The sequence below is a fragment of the Pristiophorus japonicus genome, chromosome 15, assembly GCF_044704955.1.
Source record: "Pristiophorus japonicus isolate sPriJap1 chromosome 15, sPriJap1.hap1, whole genome shotgun sequence".
NCBI lineage: Eukaryota > Metazoa > Chordata > Chondrichthyes > Pristiophoridae > Pristiophorus > Pristiophorus japonicus.
This window is the reverse complement of record NC_091991.1, coordinates 112579068-112591347: the sequence shown is the minus strand read 5'-3', so window position 1 is coordinate 112591347 and position 12280 is coordinate 112579068. Positions and strand designations below refer to the sequence as shown.

The 12280-nt window shown below is 44.0% G+C and overlaps 1 pseudogene; it reads right to left on the bottom strand.

Annotated features, from left to right (window-relative positions):
• Positions 1 to 389: 389 nt before the first annotated feature.
• Positions 390 to 11992, bottom strand: LOC139281586 (peroxisomal membrane protein PMP34-like; annotated as a pseudogene).
• Positions 11993 to 12280: the final 288 nt, after the last annotated feature.

The following is a 12280-nucleotide window of genomic DNA, read 5'->3' as shown; positions in this document are numbered from 1 at the left end:
CGCAAGTATAGCTCTTCCCAGCCATGGAAACCGCCTGTTCTTTTGTTTCAATAATGTACAGCTTCCATAGCTAACTTCTCTTGTTTGAGGATAATATAATAGTGCACACAGAGTAACATTCAAACATCTCCAAGCTGAGAGTCAGCATGTTCTCTAACTCCGCTTTTATAAACAATGTCCTTCCTTAACATTGCAATTACTTCGTACCCCATTGAGATGCAGGACAGATCAATTTTAGCCATTGGGCTTGACAACATCTAGTGACATAATAAAAATACAACTTAGAAGCAGAGAGCCACTGTTACAAATAATATTAATGGAAACATCCAAGGTGACACCTGTATTTTAACTTTTTTTTTAAAATACACACTTTTTCACCTACCATCCACAACAGTTTTATCTCCACCATTGCTTGTTTGTTTTAAAAAAAATAATGAACCGAGTGGCTGTGTTCTGTTCCGTGCTGTCCCCTTTGTGCTTTCTGTACTTCTGTTCCTCGGTGTTATAGCTGCTTTTCAAACTTAACACATGTTACAAATGTACACTCATACACTCAACAGTGCAGTTCCCACCCCCCATTAATGCAGTCCCTTGAAGGAAGCTTTAAGGCTACTTCAGCAGTAAATCAGAGGCTGAACGGAATGTCAGTGGGATTCGGGTGTGTTTTCAGACTGTTCACTTAGTGCTTGGCCATCTTGGACAATCCCATGATTTTAAAGGTAACCCCTGCAATCCTCTCGTAGACCAGAAACATAAGAGCGGCAGCAAGAACGGTCTGAAGAAACTTGGCTTCAAGACCCTTGTAGAGTCATGAGAAACCATCTTTTCTGTCAACAAGAAAAAAAAGCACATTTTAAAAACTTCTCGTTGAATAGTTTGCTGAAAATTACAGGGACGGTTTGAAATTATCAGTAGCTTGCTAGAAAGAGCAGGACAAAACTAAATGCTGTAGATCAGATTAATGTCTTAGGCTGGTCCTTACTTAATCCTCTTGGATAGCAGGTTAATGACTGCACGGACACTCTCCCGGAACGTATTCTGCGACCTCTTATTCAGTTCAAACTGCAAGAGAGTGGGGGAGAATAAAGCTGCAAGAAAAGGCATTTATGTAACAGCTGAGTATTTGATGTGTGTAACTTTGCTCTTCGTACCCGTAGTATAGCCTGCACGGTCTGCAAGGGATAGGTAGCTGTTGTGGCAATCGCCTTCGCCAGGGCTCCAATCATAAGTATTTCCCAGGAAGAAATCTGCAGAGAGATTCATCATATCTGTTAAAGTCCTGCGTTGAAATACTGCTTTGGTAATTACCACACCTTTCAAAGCAAGAACGATCAGTCCAACATCATCTGCCTCCACACAGTTAAAGCAAAGAAACAATTTCATAACTACAATTGTGTAATTGAAATATTACCACTCAGGCAGTGAGGACATGAGTTTGAAAGTGCTAAACCCTGCACATACCCGTCTCCCAGCTTTGCCGACTTTTCGTTTCAACCCCTCATAAAACATGAAATGGATTGCGGGATTACAGACCAAGATAAGGACGGTAGGATCCCATTCCAGAGAGTTCTCACACCTTCCTTTGTAATGATCTGTTGAAAGGCATCTAAAGAGAAAAGGACAGTTAAGTTTGGCTACACTCACCCCGCCCTCCCCAAACATACCTCCGCTTCTGACCTACTGCATGTTTATTACAATCCCCGCCCCACACAGCAAATATAATGGCCTGTAGAGTTCCTCGGTATGGCACAGCAAGTGTTCTGTGTGGCTAACATATTATAAATGCAGGTTTGTGGTACCTAAATACCAGCTTGCTTTATAAATTTAGAATTCAACTAAACCAAAGAGAAGGTGAACAGTAATTGCACCTAGCTGTGTAGATAGTGATTTTAATCGAAGTGACTCTTTGCGCCCCCGCCCCCCCCGAAGAAAAAAAACACTGATACAGAAGCAAAATACTGCGGATGCTGGAATCTGAAATAAAAAGGGAAAATGCTGGAAATCTCAGTTCAATAATTTCAGACCATAACCTCTGCCCATATTTGCTTCCTTTCCATCTTTTTTTTTTAAACCCCCCCCCCCCCTGATCTTATGTACTTTTTCTCTCTCTTTCCCAAGGCAGCTGGTCATTATTCCACCATTCACACCCTATCTAGACTCATCTTTTTCTAACTCCTGCCATTACCATCTCAAGTCGGCCCATCGTCCCTTTTGCCTCTCTAATCTCTCCTGCCTTCCACCCTATCACAGACCTTCCCTTTTGTTCTTTCCTCCCCTCCCCCTTTCAGTGCTCCTTAAGAATCTGTTCATTTCGAACACTGTCCAGTTCTGACGAAGGGTCATAGACCTGAAACATTAACTCTGTTTCTCTCCACAGATGCTGCCTGACCCGCTGAGATTTCCAGCATTTTCTGTTTTTAATTATAGAAAAAAAACACTGTCTCCCAATCGATTCGATCCCTCAGCCAAATGCTGTGAATATTATGAAGCTTGTTTTTCTTTGAATAAACAATCTACAAAGTACAATTTTTAATATTTAAAACTGGTGTTGCAGCTTTGGTGCACTGACAGACAGCGCCGCCCGCTGATTGCGTGCTACTCCACACCGTTCTCGATCCCAGACAGGTGACAAATGTCACGGTGTGTGTGGAGCAGACGAAGGGGCGAGCAATCCAACGGTGAGGGTCTCTGGCACCTCGCTGCAGGGGGTTCTGGGCAGCCCACCAATCGTCATTGTGGCAGCAGGTCAGGTGGACAATAGGCAACAAATATACAAACTAAAGGGTTGGCAATTTACCCAAGTAATCCCATAAAAATAAAGCAAAATAATTGATTGGATTTTTTTTTAAAGCTGTTCTAATGATGTTACTTTTCCTCCCCACCTTATGATGATAGATTGAGTAGACTGGGTCTTTACTCGTTGGAGTTCAGAAGGATGAGGGGTGATCTTATAGAAACATTTAAAATAATGAAAGGGATGGACAAGATAGAGGCAGAGAGGTTGTTTCCACTGGTCGGGGAGACTAGAACTAGGGGGCACAGCCTCAAAATACGGGGGAGCCAATTTAAAACCGAGTTGAGAAGGAATTTCTTCTCCCAGAGAGTTGTGAATCTGTGGAATTCTCTGCCCAAGGAAGCAGTTGAGGCTAGCTCATTGAATGTATTCAAATCACAGATAGATAGATTGATTTTTAATCAATAAGGGAATTAAGGGTTACGGGGAGAGGGCGGGTAAGTGGAGCTGAGTCCACGGCCAGATCAGCCATGATCTTGTTGAATGGCGGAGCAGGCACGAGGGGCTAGATGGCCTACTCCTGTTCCTAATTCTTATGTTCACTCAGTCAAACCAGAATCAAGTTCCGATTGAAAATGAGGAAAGAATTGGGGCTGGACTAATATATTCTGGGCTGCTCTCACAGTTTGATCACTGGAACGAGAATATGTTGGTTTCAGATAATAGGGCTATGATGGTTTGGGGAGGGAAGGGGGGAACCCCAGCTTCAATATTTATTATGTTTACAGAACCAATTCTGAAGATTTTTTTTTCAATTACTAGAATTAAAATTGATACAAAACAAAGTGGTCTGGTGTACATTCTGATTAGCACACCACCTTCAATTGCTCCCTTTAGTCAGTACTGTTAGTTTCTTCAACCTAACAGTGAAAGGCTTCCATTTCTCTTTACTTTTTGACAAACTCACACACCCTTTTTAATTACCACAGTACACTTTTACTCTTTGTGTTTCTAACCGCTGAAGCAGAAATGAGTTACTGAAGACAGTGCATTTCCCAGTTGGTGACTCACCTAGAATACCCTTGTACTCTGTCTGATGGATATCCTCCTTTCTAAATATTGCCCCTTGCAGTTTCAATCTTGTGTTGACGACCCACATTGGTGTCGTTAGGAGAACGTTAGTGGCACCTAACAAAACAAATGGGATGTTATTTGTAAAGAATCCCACGAATTGTCCTTTAGTGAGTATGGGTTGGTCATTGTATGCCAATGTACAACTTATGAGTCTTAAATTGCTGCATCGTACCCATTAAACAATACTCATCTGGAAATTTAAGTAAAGCGCAATGTCAAGATTTCACCGACGATTTAGATTTAATTTCAAAATAGATCCTGACAGCAAAGCAATTGCATTGTACTGTTTTATATCCTCTAAATGTTGAGTACATTCAGCTTTCCAATAGGACAGTTGAGATCTATTGTTAAACAATCACGAATTATGCCAACTCCCTGTCACAAATCAACTTGCGAGAAAGATTTGAATATTTTATATAACACTTTGAGACATTTATCGAATTTAAAGGCGCTTTATAAATGCAACTTCGTCTCGTTGGCAGACACCATCCTCTTGGAAGGAGGTGAAAATCAGGGACCCCACCATCTTCAGTATTTATTTTAAGGAATACTCAACTGGGGTGGGTAAGGATTGTTTTCAACTTTTTAAGTATATAAACTTTTACAATAATGAAATGCAACAAGCTGCATTTCCTATCCATCAGTTTTCTCCTCTCTGCAAGGTGGTGATTCTTTAAGAAAGAAAGACTTGCATTTATATTGCGCTTTTCATGACCACCGGACGTCTCAAAGCGTTTTACAGCCAATGAAGTACTTTTGGAGTGTAGTCGTTGTCGAAATGTAGGAAACTCGGCAATCAATTCGCACACAGCAAGCTCCCACAAACGGCAATGTGACAATGACCCGATACTCTGTTTGTTGTGTTGATTGAGGGATAAATATTGGCCAGGACACCGGGGATAACTCCCCTGCTCTTCTTCGAAATAGTGCTATGGGATCTTTTACGTCCACCTGAGAGGGCAGATGGGGCCTCGGTTTCATGTCTCATCCAAAAGACAGCACCTCTGACAGTGCAGCTCTCCCTCAGTTCTGCACTGGAGTGTCAGCCTAGATTTTTGTGTTCAAGTCTCTGGTGTGGGACTTGAGCCCACAACCTTCTGACTCAGAAGCGAGAGAGAATGCTGCCCACTGAGCCACAGCTGACACGAGATTACAGTTCCATAGATGCTGGTGGTACCTTGCCGACATGGCCACTTTTGGTGAGTGAACTTTACGGGAGACCCCTCAGTCAGTTGGGATGGAGAGCAGGGAGAGAGCGAGAAATGAGAGTAAGCCCAATCCTTTCCCTCATGCAATGTCCACAGAAGTGCACTTCAAGCAGGACAGAGAGCAGTCGTGGGCCCCATACACAGTTTTATCCCTCTCTAACTCAAGGGGAGCAGGTCCAGTGGAACCTACCCCCAGCTGAGATCAGCTCATTCAGAACAGACCAAGGAACTGAATTTGGGACATTCCTTATCTGCACTGCTGAGCTCCTCAATGGATAAAACCAACCAGTCAGCAAAAGCCTGCCTTATAACTCTTACCTTATACCAACCCAACTAAACAAATTGCAATGCTTACCCCACCCGTCCCCTGCCAAAAAAGGTTTCTAATTTGAAACAAAGTTCACGAATTCTGGTTCTCACAGTCCACCCAGCGTCCCTCCGCTTTCACCAGTCATAGCCCACAGCTCCTCTTCAGTTCTACAGGCCAGCTTGGGCCTCATTGTTCAAGCACAGGCTTCCTTTCATTTGAGAACACAATCGCTTGTTTTATAGCCTTGGCACTTGTTCCAACACATGCATGGTACAGATTTTTAAATTAAAATTTCAGGAACGCAAGGAGCAGCTGAGTGTATTGTGAAGTTGTACAAAGTAAAAGTCATCTTTATTGTGAAGACTTATTTTGTCAGTGTTTGTCCTTAACCATTCAGGAACTATCAAGAACATCGCATGTACGAACTTTAGGGCTCTTGGGGTTTCTTGATTCTATACTTGTGCATCAGTTGGGATACTGAAACACCAACAACTTCCATTTATGTTGTGCCTTTAATGCTAGAAAAACGTCCCAAGATGATCCAAGGATGCACCAGGAGGGAAAAGTATTAATATTGCACTCCAGTATTTCATCCATCTCAATTCCACTAATGAATAATGGTGAAAGCCCTTAAAGAATTGTCTGATCTGCAAATACCTCAAATGTTCGCTCGCCCCCCCCCCCCCCCATCTTGCCCAAGTAACACTGATCTTCGTCAGCAGGTTACCTGCCCACAGGGGCCACCACAGCGGAGTTTGATCCTGCCCTCCACACACATTGTCCATCAGGAATTACTGGATAGTCATCAGAAGTTGCACTCCTGGCTGATCTTTTTTTTTAAAATGATACCTGCTAAATCCAATTTTAGTGTCTTGATCAGAATCTGCTAACACAGCCGCGTGGGAATCAAACTTGTGCCTTACACATCTACTTACTTACACTGGGATGGCCATTTTTAATTGATACGAGGTTATTCACTAATGCACCATTCTCCGAGTCCCTCAGCTGTATTGTCTTGCAATTCCCTGTCTTACTATTTGCTGTATGCTCTGGGTTTCAACATAAACTATTAAAATGATGGAACCAGAATTAAAGGGATAATGAAGCTTCTCATTTTTCTCTTCACAAAATATAGTTTACATTAAGACTGATATTTTAGCACTGTTCTTAACTGATTAGGATTCAACCATAGGAGTGCCTAGAATCTAGCAATTCAATGAACACGGACTGTATTTGGTACATTGGGCAGTGTGCAACCCTATTAAACATCGCTCTGCACCTGCAATGCAGCCCATGAGTAGATCTTTGCCCGGCATGGCCCTGGCATTACCCTTCGCCCACATCGCTTTCAGGCTGTTGAATGTGTAGAAGTAAACAAAGTTTGAACAGCAGAGGCTGGAAATGATGGGGAACCATCCACGGTACAGAGCCAATCTGGAACAGATGCAGAGAAGAAAGACTCAGCATTTTGTGGTTGACATTTTGAATCCCTTCCAGCAAACCGAACTGGCAAGTTTATAACAATCAACTGTCTCTAAATCAATTAGACACAACACATTCCTACACATGCCTCCTTCGTGGATCAGAGCAGCTAGACCTACACATGCTGCTGGGAACTATTTCTGATTTTCATTTGAATCATTTGTAAGTAGACCCTTTTCATGAAGGTCAGTCAGCATCTGGAAAGAGGGACAAATTTCCTGTGTGTGTGTGTGTCCATCCTCCATCAGAGAGTGCAGTTGTCTTATGAAGAATACACACGGGAAACTCCAGAACCCGTCCTCTCCTCCCAAGTGCTGATCCATGTATTTCCAATGTTTCCTTTTTTAATTTTACTTCAAGAAGAGCACCCAATAAAAACTTGGGGGAAAAAACTCACCATTTAATCTGTTTGAATAGTGTTGGCACGAAATAAACAGTCACATTTGGACCTCCCCACTTACTCCTGAAACTGGGCTCCCGATAATGACAACATAAAACAGGAACAGGCAAAAGCAAAATAAAAACAGAAAATGCTGGAAATCTCAGCGGGTCAGGCAGCATCTGTGGAGAGAAACAGAGTTAACGTTTCAGGTCGATGGCTCTTGGTCAGGTTTACTTTGCCCCCAGACAAAGCTGTTGTGGCGAGCATCGCTTACAAAATAAATACACTGCATAATTACACTGCTGTTAAAAGATCAGCATTCTGAAGGGGAGAAAGGAATAGAAGGACAAAAGCAAAATACTGCGGATGCTGGAAATCTGAAATAAAAACAGAAAATCCTGGAAATACTCAGCGGGTCAGGCAGCATCTGTGGCGAGAGACAGAGTTAAACAGGAATAGCTGGATATGCTGATGCGGTGGGGCAGAGGCTAGTGTGGAGCAGAAACACGAGTCGGGCCGAATGGCCTGTTTCTGTGCTATAAACCAATACTCACAGGCCTTCCTCTTTCACAATCTCCGCCAGTATCCCAGGCGTGGAGCAGGAGTTCCGTTTTTCATCAACTAAAATAAATGAAATGAAGAACAAGAGTGAGAAGCTGGAGTCACTACTGTGGGACAATATACATTACTGGCCAAACATGCATTGACCTCAGAATTTAGACCAATATTGTATTGGGTTTCCTTGCTCTTAATATTAAAATATCTGCATCCCATGGTGACTCTGGCCCAGAGGGGTGTAAAGTACTACACCAATGCACAGACAGACTCAATAAGTATACCTATACAAATTAACCAAAATGTTAACCAGTGTCCAACTGTCCCTTTTACATCAGATCCTTCATTCCTCCCTGGTTCAACAGCCAGTTGTTTTCACATTGAGCAGGCAATGGTTTATTTTATAGAAAGGATTATGCTGCAGGTTTGGGTGTAATTGACAACTGGATTAGCAGGACGGGTGGTCAAGGCCAGGACACGTGGGAGGGTGGTCTTGCTGGGACTGGGAAAGGATGAGATCAGATGAGCTGAAGGACCTTCTCCATCCAAAGCAATCTTTTGATCACAGGACTGCCAAGGAGATAACTGGAATGTTGCCAAATAGCAGAGGATGCCGGACTGAATTCATTTTCATCAATGAAATTGAAGGCCCATTAAACAGTACATTATCACAGTGTCAGCAACATTGAGGTTGTAAGTTAGTGTACCAGGATGTCCCTGGAGATGGAGCACGCAGTGTCCACTGGTACGCTCGCGGCCTTCCGCGAGAGGTGGGCACCGGAGGGACTGGAGTGCATCATCACCCCCGGTATCCAAATTTTAATTTGATTCTTGAATGTTAGAAGCTTAATTTGATTAATTTTGTTGCTTTAGTGCCTCTTTAATAAGGGGGCACTTGTATGTTCAAAATAGTTGTAAGTTAGTGTACGTTGGCGTGCATTTGTTCTTGATCGGCTCTACTGACCCTGTAACTCAATCCTGAGATCCTCATTTCATCTTCAAACACCCCACTGATTTTGCCGCACGCCATCTCACTGACCTCCTTCAGCACCATGTCCCCATTCACAATCTTCATTCATTCACCAGCCCCCTCATTTCACCACACCTCTGCCCATGGGAATACCCAATCAAAATCTGCAACTCTCTTCCCCCAAAAATCTGTTGCGGCCAAGGGTTGACTAATAGATTTTAGCATTGCAAGGGTATTAAGGGTCACAGAACCAAGGCGAGTCGATGATACAGATCAGCCATGAATGGCGGAACAGGCCCGAGGGGCTGAATAGTCTCCTCCTGTTCCTAAAACACCTCCACCTTATTCCCTCCCTCTGTTTTCTCTTCCACTACTCCTCCTTGGTGCCCATTTTATTTTCAAAATCTATAAAGCCCCGGTGCATCTTTCAAACACTGTCAGAGCTACATAAAACACAAACTACCACAAAAGCAAAATACTGCGGATAAAATACAAAATAAAGCTGAAATAAAAACAGGAAATGCTAGAAACACTCAACAGGTCAGGCAGAATCCGTGGGAGAGACAGAGCTAACGTTTCAGGCCAATGACTTTGTTTCTTTACTTGTTCCATTACCATCTCCTTTTGCCTCGCACCATCATCCCTTTTGTCATTTAATCTCTCCTGCCTTCCACTCTATCACAGACCTTCCCTTTTGTTCTTTCCTCTTCTCCCCCTTTCCCTGCCCCTACACTTGCTTAAAAACCTGTTAGATCCCTAACTTTTTCCAGTTCTGTCAAAAGGTCATCGACCTGAAACGTTAACTCAGTTTCCCACAGATGCTGCCTGACCTGCTGAGTATTTCCAGCGGTTGTGTTCGGGGCTATAAATAGAGCTGGAGCGCCGGGCCCTGGAACATCGTGGCGGAGGTGCGGTGAATGAGGGTATGGGGCCCAGAAGTGCCGGGGGCCCAGGGGCAGCACGGGCCAGCCCACACTGCGATATGTGCGCACTAGGTCCGTGCAGCAGAGCAGGTCTCCAGTTGTCTTGGTTAATCCTTGCCACTGGACAAAAGCCTAGCTCTGTCAAGCCCGTGTGGTGGCTGGTGTGCAACGGTCACCACACGTTAAAAAAATTCACGCACAGGCATCTTCCACCTCCTCAACTGGAGTTCAGGACTGGAACATCGGGTCCTTCATTGAAACACCTGTGAACTCTCGTGGAAGCAAGTTATCCTCGTTCGAGGGACTGCCTATGATGATGATGATTTCCAGCATTTTATGTTCTTATTTTAAAACACAAACTGTTGGTTTGAATTGTAAGTACTGCTTAGTTGGAATATTTTAATCAAATCAAAAATAATTTCAGATAATAAACAAGCTCCATTATAAAATACACAAATTGCACTGAAAAAACTGCAGTTTGCTTTGTAATTCTATGCAGTGATTTGGGCCATAAAATGTATATTTTACTGTACACAGTCTAGATTCATGATAATCCGGTTTATTTGTTACAATGCCTACCTTGAAGTCGGATCCTCGCAGTATCCAAAGGGAAAAATGTTGTTGTGGCAGTCACACTGCCCTGCAAAACATTGAGTGGGGGAACAAAAATGGTGTTATTCTACTTATAGGTACACTTTGCAAAAAGGGTCATGGGATGGTAATTAGAAGAGGGAATGCTGGCCTATATTCCTCTCTCTAGCCATAGGGTACTGGCCTAACCCAGCTAACTCCGGCCCAGTACCACACCTGGTGACCATTGGGAGCAGGTCCCATCTATATGGTTAATCAATCATATCCTGGGGGTCCTAGTTCACATATTCAACACAGTTTTAAAAACTGGAATGAGGCAAAACATAATCACACTAATGGTCTTAAATCAGTTCGAAAGAGGCAGTTTTCTCAGGATGTGGGCAGCACTGGCAAGGCTGTTACATCAGTGAGTTAAGTGACCAGTTAGTCCATTTTTGGTGGTGTTGGTTGAGAGATAAATATTAACCAGGACACTGGGAGAACTCCCCTACCATTGTTCAATTAGTGCCAGTGGATTGACCTGTGAGGTCAGGCGGGATCTCAGTTTAACGTCCCACTTCAGCCAGCAACCCCTCAATACTCCACTGGACCACAAGTCTAGATTGTGTGTTCAAGTCCCAACGTGGGGCTAGAACTCTCAACCTTCTCAGTAACCGCTGTAGCTCAGTTACTCCATCATGCTTATGAGCTCAAACAAAACCCAACCAGATGAAATACTGTTTGAATAGTAACAATTAACAAGAAAACTTTACAGTGACCAAGCCTTAAAAGATGTGGTTGAGATAGAGGCAGGTGATGTGAATGTAAATTCTAAACTTAGAACTGGTTACAGGGTCAGACACGTATTTTAAAGGGCACTAGCTTCATGTTTTTAAAAAAAAGAGTCTTCCATAATACCTTTTACTGACACACGCTCATTACAAGAGGGAAAACCACTTCAAAACCCCCAGCCACAGGGGAGATGACAGAATAACCCACACTTATACAGCCCCTTTCAATATTACAGAAATGCCCCGAGCAGGCAGTAGGTGAGGGGACGGTTAGTGAGATGAATGATCGCAGAGTGGGGCAGATCACAACCCCACTCAACCCCGGAGTTAGTTTCTAAAGGCTTGAGATACATCAAACCATGTACCAACATGGATGAGGGTCGGGTAACAGGAGGGAGCCTTTCAGCCTCAAGTACATGGACTTGTATTGCAAGCAACCGTCCCCCACAAGGAAGAGTTTTATTTGACTTGTTCATGAAGACTGATCTTTAATAGTTTTTGGGGGGAACAATTCCGCTCTGAATTTGCATTGAACAGATAGACGCTTCAGCACATCACTAAGCCACACACAGTCACTGCACTTCCGCCTTGTGAAGTGGGATGAAGTCAGGGGTTGCTGCACCCGGATACAGCTCAGACTTAAAGCTCCCCATCACATACAACCATCCAGGCAACACAAGCTGGGCTCCTAACCGTGCAATTCCCCCATGGAAGAATTCATCTCCAATGTTCATCCAAACCGACACATTTACTCGTTCTTAGCGAGGTGAAGGAGAGGGATGGGGCGAGTTATTCGTCTCTAACAGGGTGCCTCTGGCCAGCCTACCGTAAAGACCCGTTCAAACTCCGCGGTTCTCGCAACTTACCACCACCCCGGCCGGCGTGGACCAACGTCTCGTAGGAAGCCAGGGGAGAGCCGGCAGGAGCCTTCATCGTCAGCTCTGCAAACCAGAGCAAGGCTGCAGGAACTGAGCGGGGAGAGGAGAGAGACTTCCTCCAATACTGCCTGGGCTCCTCCCTTCTGCAAACGCCCCACTCTCTCACTCCGAGCATGCAGCAGGTCCGTGGACACACACCAGAGACACACACACACACTCCTTTGCAGGACAGAATGTGTTGGGCTGATGATTTCCAGTGAAACGCACGGACCAGCCACAGGTGTGATTATGGGGACACCGTTTTTGCCACTTGCACTAATTTAAGTGGAAAAGCCCTTACACA